Below are 16,006 nucleotides of genomic sequence, written 5' to 3' on the forward strand. Positions count from 1 at the left end.
CCACCATGGATGCTATCCAGTGACAAACAACTGACTATACAGCCAGTAGAATGGATTTCTAGAAAATGAAATTCAGTTAAACAAACAAACAAAAAAAATGAGAAAAAGACGACATGGATCCAGTGGTTTTTATTATCTTAATTTTTCCCAGTCCCCACGCAACTTTCCCTCTCTTCCAGATCTGCTACCCTCCCAGTTGCCCTGCACCCAGAAAAGAGCAAGCCTCCCAGAGACATCCACTGAACATGGGAAAACAAGATACAATAAGACCAAACATAAACTCTCATATGACAGCTAGGTCATACAGCCCAGCAGTAGGAAAGGCATCACAAAAGCAGGCAAAAGAGACAGAAACACCCCCACTCCCACGCTCAGGAATTCCCCTAAAACACCAAGCCAACAGCTATAATATACTTTCATAGGACCTGCACAGACCCATGCAGGCTCCACAAATGCCCCTTCTGTATCTGTGAACCCCTGTGAGCCCTGCTTAATTGAATATTCAAGCTGTGCTATCAGGGTATCCTCCACCCTGCTGACTTCTACAATTCTTCTTCACTTGCTTCCCCTAGGATCCCTGAACTCTAAGGGGAGAGATGTGACAAAGATTCCCAACCTGGGATCTCTCTCCACCGAATGTTTGGCTGTGGATATCTGCATCTGTTCCTATCATCTAGCTGAAGAAACATCTCTGATGATGACTGGACTAGGCTCTGATCTATGAGTATAGAAGAACATCATTAGGAATCATTTAATCACTATTTTATTTATTTATTTATTTATTTATTTATTTATGGCCAATCATGTTTGGTTCATGCCTTTAATCCCAGAACTTGGAAGGCAGAGACAGGTAGATTTCTGTGAGTCTGAGGCAAGCCTGGTCTACATAGTGGGTTCCAGAACAGTCAAGGCTATGTAGAGAGACCCTGTCTCAAAAAGAAAGAGACAGACAGACAGGAAGATAAAAAGGGAGGGAAGAAGAGGGAGGGAAGGAGGGAGGGCGGGAGGGAGGAAAGGAAGGAAGAAACGAACAAAGGAAGGAAGGAAGCAAGATGGAAACAAATTGAATTCTTCCTCATTTTTAGTAGATATAATCTCTAGAGCTCAATTTTCCTCTAGTAAGATTAAGAATTGTCTTAGAGGGGTCCTAAGCTAAGCTTACTTAGTCATGGAAACTCTTTTTATTTCCCACTAGAACCTTTCCTCAGTAGATCATAATTAAGGCAATGCAGATGAAAGCATTTCATGAGAAATTAAAAAAAACATAATTACCCTAACAATTTAAGTTTCATTCAAATTTACAAAATCCAAATAAATTTACAGTTCATAAAGTGAATCTGTAGCATCACATTTTATTGTTATGAACATAGCTCATCTTGTGGATTGTCTAAGATAAGATGCTGCCTAACTAATTGATGTAATTACTTCTTGGAGTTAACCGCATCAGGAAGGATTGGTCAAGCTATAATTGATGTAATTACTTCATGGAGTTAACCACATCAGGAAGGATTGGTCAAGCTATTGCCATGGTTTTGATGTAGCCAGGCTCCTCTAATCATTGAGGCCTTTGGGCTACAGCAGGTGAGCCTTTTTTCTGTTGTGGGTTCTGTCTGGATTTTCCACTAGAGAGGCTGTTTGGATAGAACAGCTGGTCCAGACACCATGGAATTTGTCCATGGGAATGTCTATATCTCCAACAAGATCAATTTTCACTCTGCAGTGAATCTTGGCAGATGAAAAGAGAAACATTTTCCTGTGAAAAGTGAATGGCTTCTGCTCATGAAAAGCTCAGTGATAGTGAAGCTGTATTGCAACAAATTTGAATCCCTGTGCACTTTTCTCATCTACTTTTTGGCCACAGTGCATATTATTTGAAATACCACTTAGTATCAAAGTTATGGATGCTCTTGGGGGGGGGGATTTAGCATTCTTTCCTGGCAGCCCCTGTTTTTCTTTTTTTAACCCAACTTTGACATAGTGAGACATACACAACAATTGAGTTATTCTGTCATATCATAACTTAGGTTCAGCTCTTTTTACTCATCTGATACGTTTTGTATATAGATGATAGATTGTCTATGAGTACTACTTTTTTAAATTTATTTATTTATTAAAGATTTCTGCCTCCTCCCTGCCACCGGCTCCCATTTCCCTCCCCCTCACCCGATCAAGTCACCCTCCCTCATCAGTTCGAAGAGCAATCAGGGTTCCCTGACTTGTGGGAAGTCCAAGGACCATCCACCTCCATCCAGGTCTAGTAAGGTGAGCATCCAAACTGCCTAGGCTCCCACAAAGCCAGTACGTGCAGTAGGATCAAAAACCCATTGCTATTGTTCTTGAGTTCTCAGTAGTCCTCATTTTCCACTATGTTCAGCAAGTCCGGTTTTCTCCCATGCTTTTTCAGACCCAGGCCAGCTGGACTTGGTGGGTTCCCGATAGAACATCCCCATTGTCTCAGTGTGTGGGTGCACCCCTCGCGGTCCTGAGTTCCTTGCTCGTGCTCTCTCTCCTTCTGCTCCTGATTTGGACCTTGAGATTTCAGTCCAGTGCTCCAATGTGGGTCTCTGTCTCTGTCTCCTTTCATCGCCTGATGAAGGTTAATATTCAGGAGGATGCCTATATGTTTCTCTTTGTGTTCTCCTTCTTATTTAGCTTCTCTAGGATCACGAATTATAGGCTCAATGTCCTTTATTTATGGCTAGAAACCAAATATGAGTGAGTACTACGTTTTTAAAGAGTTTGACACCAGACTATTTATTTTAGACATATTTAAGTACAGTACAACTTTTGAAATAGTTTTCTGGCAACAATGAACTCAATTGTGTGTGCACTATAAAACTTAAGGCATGACTACATCAAATTCTTTCACAAAATATGTGACCTCTTTATAAATATGGGCTCTGTGGTTTAAAGATCTGGAGAAGAATCTTGTGTGGTCTCACATAGGTCACCAAGCTGTAAAGCACATGAAACATCTTCCATGTCCCAGGATGGGTTCCTTTGACTGAGAAACAATGCTCAAGACAAAGGTCTAGAGAGGAATAGTGGGATAAATATTAATCTGAGAGATTCAGGTGTGACCTGGCTCTACAGACAGCACAGATCACTGGGCTGTTAACTGTATCCATTCCCTGCCTTTTGGGAGAAAATCCACTTATATATATATCTTCCATCAAGAAGACAGTCCAGTGAAAAAATGTGCTGGGATTTTGATGGGGATTGCTTTGAATCTATAGATTGCTTTTGGTAGGATTGTCATTTTTGCTATATCAATTCTACCTATCCAAGATCAAAGAATATTTTTTTCATTTTCTGATATCTTCTTCAATTTATTTCTCCAAAGACTTAAAGTTCTTGTTATACAGCTCTTTCCCTTGTTTGGTTAGAGTTACCCCAACAAATTTTATGCTATTTGTGGCTATTGTGAAGGGTGATGTTTCTTTTATCAGTCTATTTATCATTTGTATATAATAAGGCTACTGATTTTTTTTTTAGTTAATATTCTGTCCTGCCACATTACTGAAGGTGTTTATCAGTTGTAGGAGTTCCCTGGTAGAATTTTGGGGGTCATTGATGTATAGTATCATATCATCTGCAAATAACAAAAGTTGACTTCTTCCTTTCCAATTTGTATCCCCTTGATCTCCTCTTGCTGCCTTACCTGTTCTAGCTAGAACTTCAAGTTTAGTTGTTAAAATGCTTGCTATGCAAACATGAGGATTTGAGTCCAGTTTTCGGCACCTGCATAAGATGCCAGGCACAGTGGGGGAATGTCTGTAGTTCCAGTACTAAAGAGGATTCTCCTGGGGATGCTGGCCAGCCTAGTTTAGCCAATTAGTGAGCTCTGAATTCAGAGGAAAATCCTGCCTCAAAAACATAAGGTAGAAAAGCAATTGAGGAAGACCTCATCCACCATCCTCTGGCCTCCACGTGCACATAACCCCACATACTTGTACCTTTTGCACACATATAAAGTATCTCAGAAGGGTATCAAATCATGGTGTGTTCCCTACAACATTCAATGGTCATGTTTTCCTGCAATTTTAGATCAGTTAATCTTTTATTTGGGTGTTAGATAAAAATAGCTGGTTCATGTTCAGGATCTATGTCACACAATACACACACATTGTATCTAGAATTGCATCTGCTGCAGAAAATCATATAAGAGGAAGAGGAGAACTGATACAGACAACTGAGCAAAAAATCAATCCCCGTCTCATGTTCCCCTGGAGCTCCAAGTGCCAGTAGATCCAAGGCTCAGATGGTTGTTCCTCATGGTGCAGTCAGGTCCACAGTTCCAGTCACACTGGACATCACTCGGTGTTCCTGGAGGTCGCTCAGTACTCTCAGTATCACTCTGCCATCCTGGAGGTTGTTTGGGCCTGCTCCTACAGAGGTTGCTTGCTTGGAGCGCTCCTACTGAGGCCGCTGCCTTGTGCCTGCTCCAGGAAACATCACTGGCTTAGGCCTGCTCCCACAGAGGTCCCTGGCTTGGTCACAGTCCTGCAGAGGATTCTGGGTCAGGCCTTTTCCCTCAGTGGTCATTTCCTTGTAACATCTCCTGTGGAGGTCACTGCCTCAGACTTGTACTGGTAGAGGTTACTTCCTCAAGCCTCCTCCTGTGGGCATCACTACCCCAGGCCTGCTCTGGCAGAGGTCAGTAGCTCAGACCTGCTTGGTGGAGGTCACTGGCTCAGATTTGTTCCCGCAGATGTCCCTGGCTTGGACCTGCTTTCGCAGTGGTCCCTGGCTTGGGCCCCTCCCACAGAGGTCTCTGGCTCAGTTCTGTTCCCTTGGAGATCCCTGACTTACATCTGGTCCTGCAGAGGTCTCTGGCTCAGACCCCCTCCCACACTGGTTGCTCCCTTGAATCTGCTCCTGTAGAGGTCACTGCCTCAGTGTTGGGGGCTGTGGAACCTGGACCCTGAATTTCCTGTGACTCCTTGCCTGCCTGAGTAAACATGCTTGCAGCTGCTTTGAGCAAACAATTTGTTTTCCTGTTTTGCAGCTGCTCTGAGCATGAGACCCTCAGGAGTTCCTGATGGCTGGGGAGTAGTTTCTGGTGGACTGGCAGCTAAGAGTTGAGGTATGGCCATTAGTCAAGGTGACCCTATATTAGCTGCCCTGGAACACAATAAAGTTGGCATTCTTGATTCAAGGGGGGCATTCTTGGCATTCTTGTTTCAAGGACGACCCATGTCTCTGTCCCTGTGTCTGTCTATGTGTAGGTGTGTGTGTTACAATCTTCACAAACAGTACTGTGCCATAGTGCATAGCATGTAGAACAGTAGTGCATTCTATACTTTAGTGACCTCAGACCTGCTCCTTCAGAGGTCACTCAAGTATTACATTTTTATTAAGATCAATTTCATAGTGCTCTCTTTTGAATTTCCATGGTCGCTAATTCGATATCTGTCTACAGAATCTTTTACTTCGTCATTTTCTTTAAAAAGAAATATGCTGTATTGATCTCAATATGTAGTCCATACTGGCCTCAGACTCGTAGCAATCCAAGTGCTAGACTTACAGGTACTGGTGAGCATACATGGCCAGAAATGTCTTATAAACAGCTAGTGGAAGAATGCTTCCGTTTCTAACTCTAAATTCTAAAAGTCCTTGCAGAAAAAGAGAACAAAATTCCCCTTGTGACTGATAGGATCAAAAGGGATATGATAATATAAAACTCATTTATAAGTTTAGTTCATGACATAATTTCAGAGATCTCATAACATGAAAGTATGACATATGTAAATAACCTGTACAACTGACTGGTGTCTCATTTCATGTGGTAAGTTATTTGATCCATTAAAATTCCTAAATGCCTTGACATTCTCAGACACCATCTACACTATAAATTTACAGTGAATTCACTTACAGATATTGGAATGGGCTAAGAGATAAGAGTGCTTGAGAATAGGCTACTGGCACTGAGATCTAGAGAGAGGGTCACACAAAGCCACTCCTCTTACCTAAGGGTCAGCTTTCAGACTCTCTAAATGTCCCAATGCAAGACCTGGGCTGTGATGCTAATATGAGAACCCTGATGATTCATGCTCCACTTTGTATTCAGTTGTTTTTAGAGTTGGGTCTGTTTGTCTGTTTAAGGGGCAGAGTGTAAGGGAGGGTTAGAGGCATTGTAGTTAATGAAGTGCAAAGCATCTCTCTGGGATATTGAGCTTGGTGCTGCCTGAAGCTGCCTGGTTGTCTGACACACATGCTGTCTCAGATATTTACACATTTTTAGTTATCTGAAGCACATACTACTTCATTCATCCGAAGAAATGTCCTCTTTGCTAAGAAATGTCCTCTTCGCTAACATCTGTAATTCCAGTTATTGACTTGGAGGCTATGTGCTCCAGCCAAATAGAAAGGAAAAGGTGATGCCATGGAAATTCTAAGTCTGTAAGTTTGAAGGAATTTTTTTTCTCTTTAAGCAACCAGGGGTTTTAGGTTCAAATTAGAGGCATTTGAAGTATAGCAAGTGGCTGCAATTTAGTGTACTGTTTTTAACAAGTGACTCACTGTAGAACATCTGTCTTCCTTAAAGGAACTCAATATTAATGTTATCCTTCACCAAAATTTTACTTTTAAACATGTAAGTGTTTAATGATTATCTCAAAAAAACTCTAAATTTCAGCTTAAATGTACTATATTAATAGCATATCATAGTAATACATTTTTTTCAGTGACATTTCTCAAAATAAAAATAAGAATTGAAAATAAGCAATAGAAGGCTGCTAAAGCTTTTCTGAGGGTGTGTTGATTAGCTTACCACACCATCATGGGTATCAGTAATAGCATAGGCTTGGTCCTGATGGAGAGGTCAGGGTCTGGAGAAGAGGGTGCGCAGACAAACCTTCAGACCAAGACACTGAGTGCTTGGCCCCTTGCTGCCCCTCATTACATCACACCCTGTGCTGGCCCTCCTGATGTCATACTGCCCTTGATGCCTCTGAACTGCTTACTTCATCTCAAAGAAAAATGTGTTTTTGTTTAAAATACTGTAAAATGTCAAGTGTCTGCCATCAATTCTCAGGAATAAAATAAAAACCAGAGAAAAAGTATACTTGTATTAAAAACTACATTAGTTCATTAGTGGTCTTTTTAAAAGCTAATGTTACTTATTTTCATTTGAAAAGGTTTTTAATTAACACCAGACAAAATAATTGCAAACCCACATAATGTAAGTTGCTTTAGAGTAGCACCAGGAAGGAACTCAAAGGGAAGACACCTGCGCAAGTCACCGCCTGCTTACTCAGCTCTCTGCCGCCCACCTGCTCTCCTAATGAGCATCTTCTCGTTCTCTCTCTTCCTCCTTACTGTGACAGCCTTCTGAAGCGGAGAGGTTATTGTACTTCTCAGCATGAACATGAAAGTTGTTTATTTAATTTCAGTATCATACACATTCAACAAACCGCCTCAAGTTTTTAAGCGTAACTATGATCTTTATTGCTTTTAAAATGATAGGAGATTCCTTTGGCTCACAAAATAATTGTTCACCTGTAATCCCTTTAACGGACTCTTCTTTTTCCTTAACACTTTGCCCTGAGTAACCTTGAGCCTTAAAATGTTGGGGTAAAGTTTTTTGCACATAAAGGAGGTAGATGGGGGCTAGATAAATGGTACAAAGATTAAGAACAGACGGTGCTTCTGAGGAGGACCTGGTATAGTGGTATTTTATTTGTGTTTTAATAAATAAAGCTTGTCTGAAGATCAGAGGGCAAAGTAGCCAAACTAGTCATCCATACAGGCCGAGGAGTGGTTGCACACACCTTGGATCTCTGTTGGTTCAAGGCCACCTTGAGTTACACAAGATTAAATCTGTTTAAAAGAGAAACAGAGCTCACACAAAAGTGATCCCAGGTGGAAGCAGGAGCGATATAGCGGGAGGAGAAAAGAATATAAGGAGAAAGAGACAGTATCTCAGGGGAGTGTGGAGTATGGGGTGTTGACTCTTCAGGATTCGTGGGGATAGAATCTCACCCATTTTCAGTCTGAGGTAGAGGTAAGAGCCAATGGCTGGCTACCTTGCTTTTCAGATCTTCAGATTGAACCCCAGTTTCTCTCTCTGAGCATTTATTAATCATGCTTAAACCTGAGTTTGGTCCTAGAACTCATATGGCAGTTCATGACTTTCTGTACCTCCAGAGTTTTATTTTGCTGAAAAATTTAAATTTCAATTTTTTTCTAAGCAAATATCTTTATTTCCAGTTGTATTCTCTAAAAATATATTCAGATTGAAATTATTTTATATAGGATGTTTATTGCTCCTGGGATCCGAACTTGTATGGGGATAAAAGAAGTAGAATGGATGGAGGGAGAATTCGATTACTATGTTTGCCTCTGCAGATCCCCTAGGAATCTAAGAAGTGCAATGATTGTATAGAGTTGACCTCCACACAGATGCCAGAGAATTGGATTTTGCCCTCATATTGACCATTGTTTGTATCTGAGCACCCACTGGAATGTAGTGGGTTAATGAGACCCAGCACAAAGAAGTACTTCTAGTGGAGACAGTCTTCACCCCAAAGTGAATCTTGGATATAAACTTATGGGAGAACTGTACAAGCTGCCAGAATGTACAGAAGGTGAGGGAATAAATGGCCCCTCTCTAATGTTGATCTTTGCAGAGCACACGGGTATCCACAGTAGTGAGAACTGGATGCCTCATATGATGTCTTGGAGCACCCTCCTGGTTCTGCAGGAGGTTAGGGGATGAATCAGCTGAGTTCTCTTAATGTAGCCAGAAACTCTAGTACAGAAGGGTTTGCGGGAAAATATGAGTCTATGTCGTGCTTCAGTCTTCTGATTTACCTGGAAAAACAAAATTGTTCTTCTTTAACAATGAAGCACAAGTCATCACATTACTCCAAGCATCAAATTATTTAAAGATGATCCAACTTAAAAAAAAAAAAAGTATGCTTTGCAGAAACAGCAGCTGAATTCCTCTCTGCAGCTGTGCACTACAGGTTTTTTTTTTTCTTTAAGACACCTGCTTGCTGCTGACAAGTTTCAAACATCTCTAGTATCTGCTGACTCAACTCATCTCAAGCAGTGGGATTTCTCTAGGTTCCAATAGTGGAATTTCTCGAAGAGGTGGAACACATCTAACTATATCTGGTACATGGTGTATGTGAAATACTGGTGGCATGGAATATCTGCCATCACCTTTATTTTCTGGTTAACTATAGTTGGCTCTGGGTGGGGTAAAACGAAATGCTGCTGCTTACCATCAAGAGTCAAGTTTATTATTTTTCATTTCTTATTCCCTCCCTTCCTCAAAATAATGGGGAGGTTGAATTATGTATTGGACTGGCAGAGCTATACGTCAGGGACTGTAAGGACATAGCTTTTGACAAGGCTACATTTTGAAGTTTGAATTGTGCATTAATAAGTAACTGGTGTGAACAAAGAGCTGATGAGAAAGCCAAGAAGTTATGACGCTGTTGGTGGCTTGGAGTAATGGGTGGACGACCCAAAATTGAGCTTGGGAGCATGTTCTTGTTCATCAAAGGTGTATTATTCTGCTGTTAGTTCTCCACTGTCTTTTGGAACACCAGGAGAACATCAAGACAGTCTTACTCTTTCAGTCTAATGAATAAGGACAGGGTGGGAGGCATCATAAGGACTAGCAAGAAGACAGATTCAGAGAGAAGTCAGCACCAACTTTCTTCACCAAGTTTAGCACCATGGGAATACACCCAGAGAGTTACTGGACAGCACAAACCTTTCCTCTCAAAACACAAAGTCAGTTTTACAAAAGTTTTGCTCTCCTGGCAGGGGACCAGAGACTTGCATAGGACCATTGTCAATCCAGCCAATCAAGAATCAGAGCACTACCACAGTTTAAAACCAAATTTGAAGCAAGCTTTCATTAAATGCTGGCCAGGTGAATGGTGCTGGCCAGGTCTGTACCCCATTTCCCAGGAAATGACCCAGAATCAAGTTTTGCAAAGGTTTAACAGGGACAACCCATAATTCATTGCATTTCCCATCAGGTCCAATCAGGAACAAGCATATATCCTTACGTATTTCCTACCTATGTACCTAACACTCACATGTGATCAAGCACATCTGGTTCAGATGGGTAAAAAAAAATTGTTTAGGGGAGTGAAAATATGTGACTTGTTATCTCCCATAAACAACAGCCTCCAGCATTTCAGGTACTATCAGTCCTTAGGCAAGAGGTTTGCAGACGAGAAGCTGTTTTGTTTCATGGATCTCTAAGACATAGTGATTACAACTCACAATTACATTTTAGGTTTTTGCTTTCACACCATTCCCTCTGAGGCCCCTGAACTCATTGCCATCCATGCCAAGGAATCCAGCAGCACTGCCTGCCAACAGGCTCACAGGCAGGAGCTGCTGCGCAAACTAGCCTAGGAGCAGTTCCAAAGCACAGTGAAAGCCAGTGAGGGCCAGAGAAGACCAAAGAAGACAGGCAACCTAAAACCCAGCAGGGAAGCAGGATAAGGCCAGGTCAGAGCCATGTGGGAGTGGAAGGTTGGGGAGGCATAAAGAAAAAAGCAGAATACCAAAACGTCGAGCAAAGGACAGTATAGGCAACCCTATCAGAGATACCTGAAAGATCATGCTTACTCTTATAGTTCATCTTTCTTTCAAACCACCTTATAAATATTGTCTTCAGAAGACCTCATCTTAACAATGAAGTCATTTACTCACTGTTCATCTTTATGTATTCGGACATCAGGGACCTTGAACTTCTTCATTGATGCAAAGTAGATGGCCAGGTTCACTATTCAAATAGCTGGTTGCTGTTGACAACAGCCACCATAGTCTAGAACTTAAGACTTGGATATGATATCTGTAATGATTCAACAGCAGATAGCACCTTGACAGACTGGAGCCAAAGAGAAACACTAAGTCATACCATGCATGCACCAGAGCTCACCTGAGAGGTTTATGGTGATGGAGACAGTACAGAGGTGGCCTCTGAGCCAGAGGGGAAGGAAAAGAGAATGGAGAGAAGGTGCCTGCTTCTTATAAGGAGATATAGCATATGCACATAGAAAGATTGCACTACTCTTGGTGGTAGTAACAACAATGACCTGCATTTTAGTGGCGGATGATGACATGTCCTGCTGTCACTGTTCCTGAGGGCCAACTGGTAGAAATGCTTGAATGATAACATTCCTTCCTCTGGCTTGTTACAAAAGATGAAAAAATAGGAAAGGAGGCAGATCTGAAAGCCTTGCTCTTTTAGAGTTCATCTGCTGCCGGGGGCATAAACATTTTCCGGGTGCTGTTGGTCCTCACCATCATGGCATATTTAGTAGTCATGTGCCTTTCAACTCTATGGCTAGCAGTTGCTAGTCCTGTAATAATCACTATTTTATTGTTTGATTAGAAATTCTTTGAATTTTTCATTGGATAAATGTAGAAAGAAAATGGATAATACAGGATGTAGTTAGTAGACACACAAAAACAAGAAGAAGAGGCAGGAAAAGAAGTATTTCACTTTCATATAGAATCCCCAAGGTCGTAGGAGTTTGAGGTGTCAAGTTGTTCCTTACATTTCTTTTTGAGGTCTGTTTGAAATTGTTAAGATTTTTTTTTTTTGCTGTGGCAGATTGGTTGCCATGGAAGCCTATTCTTCCCCTATATCCAGGGTTTGAGTAATCAGAATTTATTTTCTCTGGATTTTAATTGTGCTGAAGAGATGGTAGAGTTAACCCACCAACAATGACAATACCTGTTTCTCATCTGGGATTCCACTGGTCCTGGATGAAAGAGACCACCACATGGTAAAGACTCTCTCATGGATCCTGGATTAGGCACAAACCACATCCAAACACCTGTTTTCACAAAAAGATCCTTTATTAAGCAGGGCGGGGTGTGTGTGAATGCTTTCCAACCCAGACAGAAAATACAAATGGCCTTGTAGGTGTAATTATTAAGAGGAGAAGAAGCAGAGATCTGTGTTGGAATGGGCTAGAATGCATTGTTAGAGATAGGCATCAAGGCAAGAAGAGCAGGGATATTTGTCCTGGAGAGACAAAGGACTGCCTCTCTATACAGGGGAGACAGACATGGCACATGGGCAAATGGCAGTTTATAAAGGTGAAGGGGTAAACCCTGTGTTAGAATAAGGTGTTTAATTTTAACTGAGCATATGAATTAGGTGAACCAAAGGGAGCTTTTGATTGTTGGACTTTGGTAGTCAGCCTCAGTAGGAGGAAGTTGCCAGATAAAGGAATAGTCCTTAGTGGCTAGCTTTAGGAATGTGATCTAACAGTTTTTGGCAAGAGGGAGTAGGAGAGAAGGCCTGCCAGAGCCACATGCTCAAGTGGACTAGTATCCCTTCACAGAGTATAGAAGTCAAGGGCCCCATTTTGTTGATAGGAGAATTGGGCGAGGATTCAAATGGTATTGGCAAGACCAGTATGGGCAGCCTTTATATCTGTCTTCTCAGTCTTTACAATAAACTTTCTGGTCATAGAAGAAGCAGACAAAAAAAATAAGGAAATGGAGTAGGGAGGGGTTGATGTAGGTGGATATAGTGGTGATGGGAATTCTCATTGGCTCCTACAGCCTTCTGTGAAACAGTTCCCCAACCCTATTTAGAGGGACTATATTTTATAAGTGAGGGTTTTGGTTTGTGAAGCTTGAATCTCCACATATAAGAGTTGCCCTGGACAGAAGCAGACAAGAGGGAAAGGAGGAAGAGACTATGTCCAATCCAGTAGAGTAAAGCATAGCTGCTGGGGTAAAGCCTTATTCTCTGAAACTTAAGGGAGCAGGGTCCTGCTGGGGTTGATGTGTAGAAAAGGTAGTTATCTTGAGGTAGGGGAATAAAGGGCTTGAAGTGGGATAGGTGAATCCAATGAGGGAGGACCTTAAGTGTAGAGGCTGTGAGGATTATACTGAATGGACCCTACCATTTAGGGGGAAAGGGTGAGAGACATAGGCCAAGAGAGCAGAGAAGGACTTTGTGTTAGTTTGAGTGGAACTGGCTCCCATAATCTCATACAGAGTGGCACTATTAGGAGATGTGGCTTTATGGAGTGGATATAGCTTTGTTGGAGGAAGTGAGTAATTGTGAGCATGGGCTTTGTGTTTTCCTATGCTCAGGATACTGCCCAGTGTCTCAGTTGACTTCCTGTTGCCTGCAAGATGTAGGACTCTCAGCTACAACTCCATCACTATGTCTGCCTGTACATCACCCTGCTCCCTACCATGATGATAATGAAGTAAATTTCTGAAAGTATAAAACACCCCAATTAAGTGTATTCTTTATAAGAATGTTCGTGGGGTCTCTTCACAGCAATAGTAACCCTAAGATACACCTGACTTCCAATATTGGTTGGGAATGAACAGAGCTTGATCCATGGCTAGGACAGGAAGTGGTCAATAAAATTCTAGAGGAAGAAGCAGGGATGACAGAGTAAATAAGTGAATAGGTGATCAGCAAGTGACAAGCATTTAGGTGAAAGACCAAGAACCAGGGTCCACACATGAGCTCAAACAGGAGGTAGAAAGAAGTCACTGTCACTTGGGGAGAGCCCCTAGCCTGAGAAGGGCCAGTGGCAGGAGATTTACCCAATCAAGGTAATATTATTGTGACAGTTTGACAAGGGTATCTATTTCTATTCTTATTATTTTAAATTATTTATTTAGTTATTAAAAAATTCCACCTCCTCCCATTTCCCTCCTACTCCCCCACTGCCCCTTCCCCTCCCTCTCCAGTCATAAGAGAAGTCAGGGTGCCCTGCCCTGTGGGAAGTCTAAAGTCCTCCCCTCTCCATCCAGGTCTAGGAAGGTGTACATCCAAACAGACTAGGCTCCCAAAAAGCCAGTACATGCAGTAGAATCAAAACCCAGTGCCATTATCATTGGCTTCTCAGTCATTCCTCATTGTCAGCCACATTCAGAGTCCAGTCTGATAACATGCTCGTTCAGTCCCAGTCCAGCTAGCTTTGGTGAGCTCCCATTAGATCAGCCACACCGTCTCATTGGGTAGACGCACAGCTCTCGAGAGGTTCCTGGGTATCCAAGGGGATGTCCCCAGCTAGGTCCTTGGGCAGCAGAAGATAGGGTGCCTGAACTAGACTTGTTCCATAGCCACACTGATGAATATCTTGCACATCACCATAGACCCTTTATCCAGCGATGGAAGGGGATAGAGGCATGTAGTAATAAGGGCGGCAGAGGGGCTGCGTCCCTAATACCGCAGCCGCCTGCCCGGCTAGGTTTACCCGAAATAATTACACAGACACTGTATTCTTTTAATCACTGCTTGGCCCTTAGCTCTAGCCCTTACTGGCTAATTCTGATATCCCAATCAACCCATCTCTAACAATCTGTGAGCACTGGTCTTACCGGGAAGATTCTAGTTCAAGAATTTCATCGCGTGTGTCTGCCCGGGAGCTGGGCATGGCGTCTCTCTCTGAGGTGTCTGCTCCCGAGAGGAGAGCTGTCGAGTCTGACCTCACTTCCTCTTCCTCCCAGCGTTTTGTTCTGTTTACTCCTCCCACCTATCTCCTAACAAATGAGAGCCAAGCAGTTTCTTTTAATTTAACCAATGACCTTCCTCCATCAGAGACAGAGACCCACATTGGAGCACTAGACTGAGCTCCCAAGGTCCAGATGAAGAGCAGAAGGAGGGAGAACATGAGCAAGGAAGTCAGGACAAGGGTATCTTTTTAGGGAGCAGTTGGCTCATTCTATGTTTCCCAGGGAATGGGGGTGGTATTTGATATAGAAATGCCAAGAGATATTGAGATAGTTGGAGAGGGTTTGGGGAATATAGGAGGTGAATTAAAGACAATTGCCTGGCTAGAGGAAAGTAGGTATTCCAAAATAGAAAACCATCTTCTAGAAGAGGATGTCAGAGACTGTCTGACCCCTTTGATTGTTGATGGGGGATACCTCCATCTACCTGGAGGTATCTAATGCATTTGACTGTGGCATGCATGTAAAATCAAGTTGTAAGTTGCTTCCAGGGAGAGATCCTCTGTTCTGGTGGGTAGTGCTAAGAGATGACCTTTTGTATGTTGCAAATATGTGTTGCTTTTGTCAGTTGATGAATAAGCTGCTTTGGCCGATGGCATGGCAGAATATAGCTAGGTGGGAAAGCCAAACAGAATACAGGGAGAAAAAAAGGAGAAATCGAGAAGCCAATGAAGGAGTAAGATGCCAGAGCATTATCAGTAAGCCATGGGCTAAGAGGCAATACTCAAATTAATAGAAATGGATTAATTTATATGTGAGAGCTGGCTAGTAATAAGCCTGAGCCATCAGCCAATGATCAAAATTAATATTAAGACTCTGGGTGATTATTTTATAAGTGACCATGGAACTGGTGAGTAGGACAAAAAAGGGGAGAATGTGCTGTCTGGTGTTGGGTTCTGATATTTGACAGTTTTTACAGAAGGCAACAATAGCCCTTAAGAAATGAAAATTCTCAGGGGTGGGCTGCATATGGGCCTTGTGAAGTAAGACAGGGCTTGGCTAATAGGCTGAAAGAGCTAGTGTAGATAGGACAGAATTTGTCAAGTTTCAGGGAGTATCAATGAGGATGTGGGTTGCAGTGCAATGATGCCCAGTGGTGGTTAAGATGGGTCTGGGCTCCTTAGGACTGCAGCTTTAGCCACTTTCCCTTAGAGATGAGGGAATTGTTGGTCTGGTGGGACTAACAGTGGACAATTCCTATAGCCAAGGGGAGAAGGCAGCCACTCCACTCTGAGTGTACCTGTTCTAGTCTGATCTAAGCAGCTCAAGAAGGCCAGGTCTGATTCATACTTGAATGTGAGACTGTTTGTTGGCCATAATTTGGCCTCAGTTGGTTACAAACCCTCCTCTTATAATAAGTACTCTGTATTCTTTCCAGATGACAGTGTTGGACAAAAAGATATGAAAGGCATATTTGAAGTCTATATAGAAATTTAAGGATTGTCCTTGTGCCATTTAAAAGACATAGGTGAGAATTATTAATTCAGTCTGTAGATTACTGGCGTGGACACAGAGGGCCTGTGCCTCCACCACC

The 16,006-nt window shown here is 42.3% G+C and overlaps 1 pseudogene; it reads right to left on the bottom strand.

Annotated features, from left to right (window-relative positions):
* Window positions 1–8,667: 8,667 nt before the first annotated feature.
* On the bottom strand, window positions 8,668–9,497 carry LOC142832407 (poly(A) RNA polymerase GLD2 pseudogene; annotated as a pseudogene).
* Window positions 9,498–16,006: the final 6,509 nt, after the last annotated feature.

Source organism: Microtus pennsylvanicus, chromosome 12 (genome assembly GCF_037038515.1).
Source record: "Microtus pennsylvanicus isolate mMicPen1 chromosome 12, mMicPen1.hap1, whole genome shotgun sequence".
Taxonomy (NCBI): Eukaryota; Metazoa; Chordata; class Mammalia; order Rodentia; family Cricetidae; genus Microtus; species Microtus pennsylvanicus.